Genomic DNA, 12,278 nt, shown 5'->3' on the forward strand with positions numbered 1-12,278 from the left:
ACGAGAATCCAAGATCTTCTCCACCACATACTCCAATTCTCCCTTGACCAACACCGGAGCAGGAGGATCAACAGAAGGAACCACAGGCACCACATACCTCCACAACAATGACCTATGGAACACATTATGAATGGTAAAATATGCTGGGAGATCCAAACGAAATGACACAGGATTGAGGATTTCTGAAATCTTATAAGGACCGATGAAACGAGGTTTGAACTTAGGAGAGGAAACCTTCATAGGAACATAACAAGATGACAACCATACCAAATCCCCCACATGAAGTCGGGGACCCACACAGCGACGGCAATTAGCAAAGCGCTGAGCCTTCTCCTGTGACAACGTCAAATTGTCCACTACGTAATTCCAAATCTGCTGCAACCTATCCACCACAGAATCTACCCCAGGACAGTCAGAAGGCTCAACCTGACCTGAGGAAAAACAAGGATGAAAACCAGAATTACAAAAAAAAGGCGAAACCAAAGTAGCAGAACTAGCCCGATTATTGAGGGCGAACTCAGCCAATGGCAAAAAAGTCACCCAATCATCCTGATCAGCAGAAACAAAACATCCCAGATAAGTTTCCAAGGTCTGATTAGTTCGTTCGGTTTGGCCATTCGTCTGAGGATGGAAGGCTGAAGAAAAAGACAAATCAATGCCCATTTTAGCACAAAAGGACCGCCAAAATCTGGACACAAACTGGGACCCTCTGTCAGACACAATGTTCTCCGGAATACCATGCAAACAAACCACATTCTGAAAAAACAGCGGAACCAAATCAGAGGAAGAGGGTAACTTAGGCAAGGGCACCAAATGGACCATTTTAGAAAAATGATCACAAACCACTCAGATGACAGACATCCTCTGAGAGACTGGAAGATCTGAAATAAAATCCATGGAAATATGCGTCCAAGGCCTCTTCGGGACAGGCAAAGGCAAAAGCAATCCACTGGCACGAGAACAGCAAGGCTTGGCCCGAGCACAAATCCCACAGGACTGCACAAAGGAACGCACATCCCGCGACAAAGAAGGCCACCAAAAGGACCTAGCCACCAAATCCCTGGTACCAAAAATCCCAGGATGACCCGCTAACACTGAAGAATGAACCTCGGAAATAACTCTACTGGTCCATCCATCCAGGACAAACAGTCTCTCCAGTGGACAACGGTCAGGTCTATCGGCCTGAAATTCCTGCAGCACCCGCCGCAAATCAGGGGAGATGGCAGACAAGATCACCCCCTCTCTGAGGATACCAGCCGGTTCAGAAACTCCCGGAAAGTCAGGCACGAAACTCCTAGAAAGGCCATCAGCCTTCACATTTTTTGAGCCCGGAAGGTACGAAACCACGAAATCAAAACGGGAGAAAAACAGCGACCATCGAGCCTGTCTAGCATTTAACCGCTTGGCAGACTCGAGATAAATCAAATTCTTGTGATCCGTCAAGACCACCACGCGATGCTTGGATCCCTCAATCCAATGTCGCCACTCCTCGAATGCCCACTTCATTGCCAACAACTCCCGATTACCTACATCATAATTCCGCTCGGCAGGCGAAAACTTTCTAGAAAAGAAAGCACATGGTCTCATCACCGAGCCATCAGAGCTTCTCTGTGACAGGACAGCCCCTGCTCCAATCTCAGAAGCATCAACCTCGACCTGAAAGGGAAGAGAGACATCAGGCTGACGCAAGACAGGAGCCGAAGAAAACCGACGTTTCAGCTCCAGAAAGGCCTCAACGGCCGCAGAAGACCAATTCGTCACATCAGCACCCTTTCTAGTCAAATCCGTCAAAGGCTTAACCACACTAGAAAAATTATTGATGAAACAATGGTAAAAATTAGCAAAGCCCAAGAACTTCTGAAGACCCTTCACCGATGTAGGTTGAGTCCAATCATAGATGGCCTGGACTTTAACTGGATCCATCTCGATAGTAGAAGGGGAAAAAATAAAGCCCAAAAAGGAAACCTTCTGGACTCCAAAGAGACATTTAGAGCCCTTCGCAAACAAGGCATTGGCACGCAGGACCTGAAACACCATCCTGACTTGCTTCACATGAGACTCCCAATCATCAGAAAAGACCAAAATATCATCCAGGTACACAATCATAAATCTATCCAGATACTCTCGGAAGATGTCGTGCATGAAGGACTGAAACACGGAAGGGGCATTAGAAAGCCCAAAAGGCATCACCAAGTACTCAAAATGACCTTCGGGCGTATTAAATGCTGTTTTCCATTCATTGCCCTGCTTTATACGCACAAGATTATAAGCTCCTCGAAGATCTATCTTGGTGAACCAACTAGACCCCTTAATCCGAGCAAACAGATCGGACAGCAGAGGCAAAGGGTACTGAAATTTGACCGTGATTTTATTTAGAAGACGATAATCTATACAGGGTCTCAGAGAACCATCCTTCTTGGCCACAAAAAAGAACCCTGCACCCAAAGGTGACGAGGACGGATGAATATGCCCTTTCTCCAAAGACTCCTTTATATAAGTCCGCATAGCGGTATGTTCTGGTACAGATAAATTAAAAAGTCGACCCTTAGGGAATTTACTATCAGGAATCAAATTTATAGCACAATCACAATCCCTATGAGGAGGTAGGGCACTGGATTTGGGCTCATCAAATACATCCTGGTGATCCGACAAAAATTCAGGGACTTCAGAAGGAGTAGAAGAAGCAATTGACACCAAAGGAACATCGCTATGTACCCCTTGACAACCCCAACTTGACACAGACATTGCTTTCCAATCCAGGACTGGATTATGAACCTGCAGCCATGGCAGACCCAACACGACAACATCATGCAAATTATGTAACACCAGAAAGCGAATAACCCCCTGATGTGCAGGAATCATACACATAGTCACTTGAGTCCAGTACTGAGGCTTATTCTTGGCCAATGGCGTAGCATCAATTCCCTTTAGTGGAATAGGGAATTGCAATGGCTCCAAGATAAAACCACAGCGCCTGGCAAATGACAAATCCATCAGATTCAGGGCAGCGCCTGAATCCACAAAAGCCATAACAGAGTAGGATGACAGAGAGCAAATCAAAGTAACAGACAAAATGAATTTAGGCTGTACAGTACCAATGGTGACAGACTTAGCAAACCTTTTTGTGCGCTTAGAACAATCAGAGATAACATGAGTGGAGTCACCACAGTAAAAGCACAACCCATTCTGACATCTGTAATTTTGCCGTTCAATTCTGGTCAGAATCCTGTCACATTGCATAGACTCAGGCTTCTGTTCAGAAAACACCGCCAGATGGTGCACAGGTTTGCGCTCCCGCAAACGCCGATCAATCTGAATGGCCAAAGACATTGACTCTTTCAGACCCGCAGGCGTGGGGAACCCCACCATAACATCCTTAAGGGCTTCAGAAAGACACTTTATGAAAATCGCTGCAAGGGCACACTCATTCCATGGAGTGAGCACAGACCACTTCCTAAACTTCTGACAGTAAACCTCTGCTTCATCCTGACCCTGAGAGAGAGCCAGCAAAATCTTTTCTGCCTGGTCTACTAGATTAGGTTCCTCATAAAGCAATCCAAGCGCCAGAAAAAACGCATCCACATTTAGCAATGCAGGATCTCCTGGCGCCAGGGAGAATGCCCAATCTTGAGGGTCACCACGTAACAAAGAAATAATAATTTTAACTTGCTGAGCAGGGTCACCAGAGGAACGAGGTCTCAGAGAATGAAACAATTTGCAATTATTTTTGAAATTCAAAAACCTAGATCTATCTCCAGAGAACAGCTCAGGAATTGGTATTTTAGGTTCTGACATAGGACTGCGAACCACATAAACCTGAATGCTTTGTATCCTTGTAGCGAGCTGATCCACACAAGAAGACAGACCTTGAATGTCCATATCTGCAGCTGAGTCCTGAACCACCCAGAGATTAAGGGGAGGAGAGAGGCTAAACACACTGCAGAGGAAAAAAAAACCTCAGAGCTTCTCTTATCCCTCTTTTGCGATGCATTAACACTTTACAGGCCTTGTGTACTGTTATGATCCTGGTGGTAAGGAACACATGAACTGACCTGATGGGTAAACCAAGAATAAGAACAAGCTCTGGGAATGTGGGAACTTTACTGACCGCAATCCTGATCCTATCAACACACACTATAGGCAGCCGTGGAGCGTTCCTAACTCGGCCTAGACGCCTCGACACAGCCTGAGAAACTAGCTACCCCTAGAGAGAAACAAAGCCTCACTTGCCTCAGAGAAATTTTCCCCAAAGTGTAAGCAGCCCCCCCACAGATAATAACGGTGAGTTAAGGGGAAAACACAAACATAGAAATGAAAACAGGTTTTAGCAAATGAGGCCCGCTAATAACTAAATAGTCAGAAGTTGGCAAGGAATCTGTGCGGTCAGTATAAAATACTACAAAAATTATCCATGCAAGAGAATACAAAAGACCCCCACACTGACTCACGATGTGAGGGGCGCAACTCTGCACCCCAGAGCTTTCCAGCTAGCAATAAAATAGCATATAAGCAAGCTGGACTGAACTCATCAAATACTGAGAAACATTTTCAAAAACAATGAGCAAAAATGGACTAGTATGAACTTAGCTTCTCCACGAGGAGACAGGTCACAAGGGAAGTCCCAGAGAGATCTGAACCAGTACTGAATACAACTACAGCAGGCAACAAGTAAAGGTCCAGATGGAGTTAAATAGGCAGCAAGCGTAGCAGGAAACGAGGCAGCTGGAGTCCAGCTACAGACCAGCCGTAACACTCAAAGCCACCAGAGGGAGCCCATGAACAGAACTCCCAAAGTACCACTCATGACCACAGGAGGGAACCCGAGAACGGAATTCACAACATACACCACAACAAAGCAATGCTTAGCTTTTCTGCCAGTACTTCATTCACTACTTTAATTCACTAAACTACAATACAACACATTATTGTTTCTCCTGATCTACATAAGCAGTATGTACTGAACCATTATTGAACATTTATTTCTCTAAAATGCTATTCAAGTGAACTATTGTATGGCATTCAACTATTAAAATTAAACAACTATTGAAATAAAAAAAAAAGTGTTGGTGCTTTATATTTGTTCTCATTAACTTTGGTGCCTTGCAACTTTGAAGGTTATATGAAATATGATTGTATTGTCTTAAATTTTAAGAAGAAACACAGAAAGCTTGCTTGAAAGAAGTGGAGTTTAACAATACAAAAAACATTAACATTTTAGGATAAGCTATTTCAAGGAGATACTTTGGAAACTTGCTGTCCTTAAAAGGTATTATGATTTTAAATCCGGTGGTGGTATAAAATTCAATTTTCAGTCTTAATCCCTACGGGCTACATTTACATAAAACTATATAAATAAACATTCATAATAAAGTGTTTCTGTTCCAAGTAATCAGTTTCAATGCTAGTGTACTGGGGATATATCTTTTGGTCTGGCATTACCACTTTAGTCTTCCTGCACATGTCATATGACAAAAGGCACCAAACGCAGTATGTCTAACACACACTGACTGAGAACATCTCCTTCAAGCTGGGACAGTAATTGATATATTGTATCACAGACCCAGCTGGAAGAGTCATTTAGTTGAACATGATTCACAGTATGTAGAACTGGATACCTTGTACCTGATATCCAGCTGGCATTGGCTCCTATGGCTACATAGAACTTACACAGAGCTCATTAAAATGATTTGTCATTAAAGTGTTGATTGATGTTCTAGACCCAACAAAATTAAGAATTTAATGAATAGGTAAGTGGTGGATAGCAACTGCCTTCTATTAGTCTATCTACAATACACAGCTCATGAATAAAACACATTATTTGACATTGAAACCTGCACACTAAGGTATGAAATTACTGTGTTTCTATGGGTATGGAAAGATACATTACAAATTTGATTACAGAATACTGACAATAAAAAATGCCTTTCTTTCATACTTAACTATTGAATTGAAAGCAAATGTATCCAATGTAATCAATTATTAACCATGGCACCAGCAAACCATTGCAGATAGTTAGCAATCCTGATTTAATTAATGCATGTTCAATTTATTACAAAGTGCATGTTGTTTTAGTACTGTCAGACTGAAATATGTCTCTAAGCAAAATATAAGTTTTTGACAGAACTAAAATATTTGCAATGATAAAGGCTTTTTATATAAGATAAAGTCGATAATTCTGGGATCCGCAATTGAAAGTGTCTCAAACTCCTGATGCCCCTTGCATGGGCTTGAAACGCGTAGACCAAAAGTTTTTTATCAATTTTTGTCTTTGAAATTTTAGGGTGACCAAATAAATATGATAGTTTTTATTTTAATTTTCAATACTGCATGCTGTAATTATCTACTATACCTTATTCACAACCTGGGAGCTGTCCCACACCCTTGTCCATGCACTGCACCCAACAAGCTACTGTTGTCACCTTGAAGGGGGAAGCTAATGAATTTAGGTTTTCTATATTTATATGTATGAGAGTGTTGTCATATCCTGTTTAAAATAGTCTGCAACCCAAAACAATAGGGTTGTGGCCTTTTACCAAACTCCGTAGCTGGTATACACTTGGGTCATTTTTAAAAAATAATTTGAAAGTGTTTGTTTTGGCGCACAATCTATTCATATTGAAACTGGCTATTGGATATGATTGTAGATGGCCATCTGGACCCACTGAAATACTTTATCAACAATGCAAGCCACAAAGGAAACAGGTTTTCGTTTTTCGGGGATCATACAATAGCAACTGGTTTGCTAAAACAAAAATCCAACCTGTCCTATTTTTTGATTGTTGACAAATTTCAGGATCAATTAATATTGGCAAAATTGGCTGCAAATTTTATTTGCAACCAACAAGTTCTTATTCATAGACTTGTACAGAAATAGAATTGCAGTACATAGTGAGACACCTAATTATAGTTTCCATTGATCAATCTAAAGATAATATTTCTCTCCGTCACGTAGTTAAATAAAAACAAGAGGAACTATAAAGAAGAATTCACTATTTCAGGTGAGTCAGTAAATCAATCCTGAAACTTCCATTATGACAAAGAGCCTTTCATTGTAGCAGAAACTTTAAGAAACCTACAATAAGGAATAACTATTAGATTTTCTTATGTGAGAACTCCCTAGTAATTACATAACTATAAAACTACTCCCCTGCTGTAGAATGTCAATGGTTAGTGGCAAGGGTGAAACGACAAAGCTATAAATACTCACTAAAAAGGAATAGAATGAGAACTGCAGTGCATGAGAGAAACATTGGACAGAATGTAACCCTTTTATTGGTCTGAATGACAGTGACACTTATTTAAGTGAAGGTATTATACAGTTTATGTAGGTTAATATACTGTTTTATGACAAGAGTGTGTAGAAAGTCTCCTAAAAGTATTCTCAGTGTTTTGCATCCAACCACTAGAAATTGTCAATTAACACTGGTCCTGTTCAGTTCTGTTCAGGTCTCATGGACACAGTGTACACATTCCAGGTTGTACAGAGCAGCAATATGGCACCCATAAACGCCAGAGAGATATTTTTAAAAGCTTCCATTTAATGAAGGTTGAAGATACAGCTCACCCATCAAATATATGTATGTTGTGTAGTCTGGTTCCTGGACAATCCACTCCACTGTGCAGTAATAAAACATGTGAGTTATCAAGCTACTTTTTTCAAAGTGGTGAAAAAAGGTTTGTTTACAATCCAGCAAAGCAAATTAAAGGCTTTACTGTGACTTCATTAAGATAGAAGCAAGGGCACTAAAAAATATCTGACGCGTTTCGAGTCTAGCTGACTCTTAATCGTAGATTCATCGATTGAGAGTCAGCTAGCCTTGGAACGCTACTATTTTAATGAAGTCACAGTAATTAATTTTTGCTTTTTTTTGCTTTTCTGAATGGAGAAAAACTTTTGAATCATTTCCATCTAATGGTGTGTGATGTAGGATGCAAAGAGCAGAAAGCAGTTTAACCCCTTTCTGTCCTCGGATGGAATAGTTCGTCTGAGGACAGAACCCCCGCTTTGATGTGGGCTCCGGCGGTGAGCCCGTATCAAAGCCGGGACATGTCAGCTGTTTTGTACAGATGAGATTTGCCCGCAATAGCGGCCAGTGGAATTGTGATCCACCCGCCACTATTAACTAGTTAAATGCAGCTGTCAAACTCTGACAGCAGCATTTCACTAGAGCTTCCGGCCATCGGACCGAAAATGCGCGTATCGCTGACCCCATCACGTGATCGGGGGTCAGCAATGCATCAGCATGACAACCAGAGGTCTCCTTAAGACCTCTATGGTTGTTGATCCCAGATTGCTGTGAGCGACACCCTGTGGTCGGCGCTCATAGCAATGCAACAATTCTAATAAATAGGAGCGATCTGAGCATCGCTCCTACACCTTGTTCCAAATTATTATGCAAATTGGATTTAAGTGTCATAAAGATTTAATTGTTTTGTTTTTCAAATAAACTCATGGATGGTTTTGTGTCTCAGGGCTCAATGGACCACTGAAATCAATCTTAGGCACAAGTGATAATTAGTTTTCCAGGTGATTCTAGTTAAAGGAAAACTACTTAAAAATGATGTTCCAAATTATTAAGCAGGCCACAGTTTTCAAGTAACATGGGAAAGAAAAAGGATCTCTCTGCTGACGAAAAGCATCAAATAGTGCAATACCTTGGTAAGGGATGAAAATACTAGATATTTCCCGAAAACTTAAGTGTGATCATCATACTGTTAAGAGATTTGTGGCTGAATCTTAGCAAAGATGTTATCGTGCTGATAAAGGCATAATGAGGAAAGTTTATGCCAGGTAAGTTCATCAGATTAAGAGAGTAGCTGCTAAAAAGCCATTACAAACCAGCAAACAGATATTTGAAGCTGCTGGTGCCTCTCGAGTCCCTTGAACCTCAAGGTGTAGGATCCTTCAAAGGCTTGCTTTGGTTCATAAACCTACCATTCGGCCACCCCTAAATAGTGTTCACAAGCAGAAACGGTTGCAGTGAGCCCAGAAATAAATGAAGACTAATTTTCAAACAGTCTTGTTTACTGATGAGTGTCGAGCAACCCTGGATGGTCCAGATGGATGGAGTAGTGGATGGTTGGTGGATGGCCACCATGTCCCAACAAGGCTTCGATGTCAGCAAGGAGGTGGAGGAGTCATGTTTTGGGCCGGAATCATGGGGAAACAGCTGGTAGGGCCCTTTAAGGTTACTGAAGGTGTGAAAATGACCTCTGCAAAGTATATAGAGTTTCTGACTGACAACTTCCTTCCATGGTATAAAATGCAGTAACGTGCCTTCAGTAGCAAAATCATCTTCATACATGACAATGCACCATCTCATGCTGCAAAGAATAACTGAGTCATCAGCTGCTATGGGCATTAAAGGAGATAAACTCATGGTGTGGCCACCATATTCCCCTGACCTCAACCCTATAGAGAACCTTTGGAGTTTCATCAAGCAAAATATCTATGAGGGTGGGAGGCAGTTCACATCAAAAAAGCAGCTCTGAGAGACAATTCTGACTTCATGTACAGAAATACAAGCAGAAACTCTCCAAAAACTCACAAGTTCAATGGATGAAAGAGTTGTGAAGGTGATATCAAAGAAGGGTTCCTATGTTAACATGTAACTTGGCCTGTTAGGATGTTTTGAAGTTAAATATCTTTTTTGTTAAGTGAATGTGACCTCCTAATGCTGCAAATTCAATAAATGAACATTTTCAGTTTGAGTTTTTATTCATTTTGGAGATTATACTGTTATCATTGGGAGGTTTCTTCAATAAAATTTGTTGTATACTTTATCAGTTGATGACTTTTATTACACTGACTGTCATTTGCACCGACCGTTTAGGAAAATCCGAGAAAAATGTCATTTGCATAATAATTTGGAATATGGTGTATGTAGCAGAGCCAATCAAGCTATGCCAGCTTCTAGCCTAAAGAAGCATGGCAAAAGTTAAAGAAAGTTTTAAAAATATGAAAAAAATATAAAAGTTTAAATCACCCCCCCTTTCGCCACATTCATAAAACAAAACAAAAAAATCAAATAGTGATGAGCGAGTGTACTCATTGCTCGGGTTTTCCCGAGCATGCTTGAGTGACCTTTCGAGTATTTGTTATTGCTTGAAGATATAGTTTTCATCGCCTCAGTTCATGATTTATGGCTTCCAGATACACTGAATACATGTGAGGAATGCCTGTTTGTTAGGGATTTCCCACATGTATTCAGCGTATCTGGAAGCCGTAAATCATGCAACTGAGGTGATCAAAACTATACCTCCGAGCAATAACAAATACTCGAAGGTCACCCGAGCATGCTCGGGGAAACCCGAGCAACTAGCATACTCGCTCATCACTAAAATCAAACATACACATATTTGGGAAGGCACTCACCGATCTGTAATATTCTCTTGCTTTATTAAATTTCCACTAAAAGTTCATGGCCGGGAGACTGAGGACAGGAGCTCGCGTGAGCAGTACTTGACTAAGTACAGCTCACACGAGCTCCTGTCCTCATTCTCCCGGCATTGAACTTTTAATGGAAATTTAATAAATTGAGAGAATATTACAGATCGATGAGTGCCTTCTCTTTTCTTTTTGATGCAAGTGAATGTACCTGTGGTTTTCTGGAAGAGCACCCGGAATCTTTAAGTATAGCGCAACCGTTTTGGTTGATAAGTACACCTATGGAACATACAAGCTGAGGGTCGTTCGTAGGAAGCAGTGCGGTACACTTTTCTTTTCTTTTTTACTTGAGTATACACATATTTGGTATCACCGAACTCAGATTCACCTGATCTATCAATAAAAAAAAATTAGCCTGATCGCTAAAGAGGGTAGCGAGAAAAAAAATCAAAACACCAGAATTAAGTTTTTTTGGTCACCGTGACATTGCATTAAAATGCAATGACGGGGTGATCAAAAGAAAGTATCTGCACCAAAATGGTATTAAAAACATCAGCTCGGCATGCAAAAAATAAGCCCTTGCCCAACCCAAGATCACGAAAAATGGAGACGCTATGGGTAACAGAAAACTGCACATTTATTTTTTTAGCAAAGTTTGGAATTTTTTTTACCACTTAGATAAAAAATAACCTAGACTTATTTGGTGTCTATGAACTCATAATGACCTGGAGAATCACAATAGCAGGTCAGTTTTAGCATTTAGTGAACCTAGCAAAAAAGCCAAACAAAAAACAAGTGTGGGATTGCTCTTTTTGTAATTTCATCGCACTTGGAATTTTATTCCTGTTTTCTAGTACATGACATACTAAAATCAATGATGACGTTCGAAAGTACAACTCTTCCCGCAAAAAAATAAGCCCTCACATGGCCATATTGATGGAAAAATAAAAAAGTTATGCTCTGGGAGGGAGGGGAGCGAAAAATGAAAACACAAAACGTAAAAAAGCTGGGGTCATTAAGTGGTTAAGTAATGCTTGGTATTGCAGGCTCTGTACACATGGTTCTACCATGAACCACAAGATATTTTCTTCATTCATGCCACGTTGGAGATTTTTCTCACTTAAACAAGAACATATGAAAAATGCATTTGAAGTTTGCTAAAAATCTGTAGATTGCAAATTTATGGGCTACATTTGCATACATTTCATAACTTTAATCAATAATTAGTAATAAATTACATGTTAATTGTGCACATCTGGGATATATTAGCTTTTTATGTCACTTATAAAAATGCCTAGACATTTATTTAAATTTATGCCATAAAGCATATGAATGCATGGTGACTATTGCCAAAATGTATTTTCACCTACAAGGCACTTTTAACTTATTTACTGCAAGATTTACTTTGAGAACATTTTTGGGAAGAAAAAATTATTTTTACAAGAAATGAAAATTAAAGTGTTAAATAGGTCAAATGTGGCAAGTCAGTGCATCATTAATTTCTACAAATCAATCAATGGAATCACATATGACATTTTGAAACACATTTTGGTTATGTTTTTTGCTGCGTCTTTTGCACTCTTTCCGCCCAAAACAATGCAGTCAAATGTTAATTTGAGGAAAATGATAAAGTAGGAATATGCCTGCATAAAAGAAATGCTTATTTTGGTGATTTTGTATCAATTTTAAGGATTTCTTTAATTAAAAAAACAGTATTCTGAAAGTTTTTGTTTTTTTCTGCCTTTTTTCCTATAGTGCTCTCTATTGGGCTTAAAATAATGCAAATACAAAATGAAGATTAATGAATGAACACTGATAAAAATTTACATAAGTCTTAATTTAGAAATTACATGTTTGATGGCATTACATTCCATATCAAAAAAATGTTTGG

The sequence above is a fragment of the Ranitomeya variabilis genome, chromosome 3, assembly GCF_051348905.1.
Source record: "Ranitomeya variabilis isolate aRanVar5 chromosome 3, aRanVar5.hap1, whole genome shotgun sequence".
NCBI classification, from domain to species: Eukaryota; Metazoa; Chordata; class Amphibia; order Anura; family Dendrobatidae; genus Ranitomeya; species Ranitomeya variabilis.